Raw genomic sequence first — 2,575 nt, 5'->3', positions numbered from 1 at the left:
ATTATCCTTTGGCACCGTCGTTCAATTAGTTCATTATGCATGTTGCATAAGATTTTTTTATAATTCTGAACTTACTTTACATTCAGATTTTCCCGGACAGTTCCATTATGTTCGTAATACTAAGTATGCAGTTAATTCTAATAGCCAGGCCTTCTCCATCATGAGGCTCAATACTACACAGTACTCTAGAAGTTTTATTCCAGCTGTAGAACTTCAAAAGTTCAAACTCACAGCAAATGTTTTCATGTTGAACAGGCTTGCATTAGTTCTTTTATAGTTTATAAATTAAATATGTTTTAATGTTAATGTTTTTAAAGTATTTTATTTTAATTTCAATTACTTCTTATATCGTTTATTTATTTCCTTATATCCTTTCCTCACTGAGCTATCTTTCCCTGTTGGAGCCCTTGGGCTTATAGCATCCTGCTTTTCCCACTAGGGCTGTAGCTTAGCTAATAATAATAATGATATAAAGAGAAAATCTCTGTAACCTTAAACATAATCAACCATGAATGCAACTAGATTCAACAGAAAAGTTCTATGAGATTGGTAGTCCTGAATTTGTCGTCTAAGTCCCTACCGTTCTGACTACCTCAGCTTTGGTTTCGTTTTCGAACCATAACACAATCGGAACATTATCTAACCAACCTATGAATCACCAGCCGTATTTTTCTATGGGGGAAGGACGTTGCCTTAACACCCCCATCGCCAGACAGTGCTTACCATGGGAGGGGCTTGACTCCAAGGCACCCAACATCATCTGTAATTACAACCACCGTACAAGCACAGTGATTCCTGACAATTTGGAATATTTTTACGCAACCTCTTATGCTTCGGCCACACCATTCATGAGGAGCGTTGAGGTAGAGGCATGACTTGCGCTACATGCCAATGGCAAAATGTTGTGTGGCCACACCAGAACCGCCACACCAGAACCGCCACACCTCTCTTGCCTCCTCACTCTCAGCTGTTGAAGATAACCTCTCGCAAACAGGACACGATGGTGTTTGAATTGGAAATTACTACTGATTGAAAATCTTTGTTTTAAACTGAACAATATATTATACAAGAGTTTAGATTCACGATTTTAATAAACACAGAAGGGAAAATATGTTAATTTTACAATTAATAATGCCAGTCTCATTTGTACAATGATAAATTTTATGAATATCTGCGTATGACACAAGTCTTTTGATTCTTTGTTGGCAACAGCCTTATTAGATTCAGGCTCAAAAACAAACATATCACTATAGACAACCTCAATCTCTCTCTTACCAGCCATTATAATTGCTTCAAATATGATAAAGTTCTCGAAAAATCATTGTCCCTTTTATTCCAGAATTAACTAGTATTTGCATAAGATATATTGTTTAAAGGTACATATGATTTTTTTATATTTGAAATTTCTCTACTTCATCTTTTAGATATATATATATATATATATATATATATATATATATATATATATATATATATATATATATATATATATATATATATATATATATATATATATGTGTGTGTGTGTGTGTGTTTGTGTGTGCGCGCGTAAGAAATTACATGGTGATTAAGTAGGTTGCAAAGCACAGAAAGGCGTAGGCCTACCCACTATATTATAACCCTCAACTTGTAGTTTATTGTCATATCTTCCATTTGTTTTAACTTACAGTATATTTACTCTCCGAAACACCTCCCCAATAAATTTTTTAATAGCCCTGGCTGGAAACGAACAACTGAACCCATATTCCTTCATAAACTGATGAAAAATGGTGTAATCTTGGGTGAAGACGCTCGAAACCGCTGCGGTTTTTTAAAACATGAAATATAGCTTGACGGCAGCTGCAGTGGTTGGAGGCTTCGAGGCCTCCTATATGGCTACCCACATACAATACCTTACGTTTCAATTTACCGCGGGATTGGGAACCTCTTCCCTCTAACCTCGCTAATAGTCGTGCCTTGTGGTCTAAGCCTTAGAAACTCGTAGAGTTGCCAGCTTGCATATTTTATTCCAATTATTGTCATCCTCTTTATCTGATAATACGTATCAACTTCAGAATCACAGAAGGAGTTTCCTTAGCGAATGGCTAATGTTAATTCTATTAAAAGAAAGAAAAAAGAATTTCCTCATAGAAACATCTGCGGCTCTGTGTGTTGACAAGAGTTCAGCATTAAATGGCAGCACGAAGAACTGCGTAAGCATTGGCCTAATGTAATTTCTAAATAATTTATTACTTTTATAGCATTGCATCGAAATTTATTATGATTTCTTTTGGTAAAATACAAAGAAGTTTCGTACCGAAATGATGAAATACTTTATAAATGAAGACTCAATTTGCTGTGAAAAAAAATCAGTTATATATGTTCATTTAATATTGGCTACATTGTTAGGCCTATTTCAATAATCAAGGAAATATATTTTCCAGCTTCTTAGTTTAAAGCCTGCCTGACACTTGCGCGCATTTTTGCTACGCACTGGCACGCATTGATGCGCGCCAGTGCGTGCCACTTTGTGGCACGCACTGGTGTTTTTCGCGCACTGTTCACGACCAGTTCACTCCAGTTCGCGCATCGTTCA

The sequence above is a fragment of the Palaemon carinicauda genome, chromosome 21 (genome assembly GCF_036898095.1).
Source record: "Palaemon carinicauda isolate YSFRI2023 chromosome 21, ASM3689809v2, whole genome shotgun sequence".
In the NCBI taxonomy this organism is placed as follows: Eukaryota; Metazoa; Arthropoda; class Malacostraca; order Decapoda; family Palaemonidae; genus Palaemon; species Palaemon carinicauda.
This window is presented reverse-complemented; position numbering follows the sequence as displayed.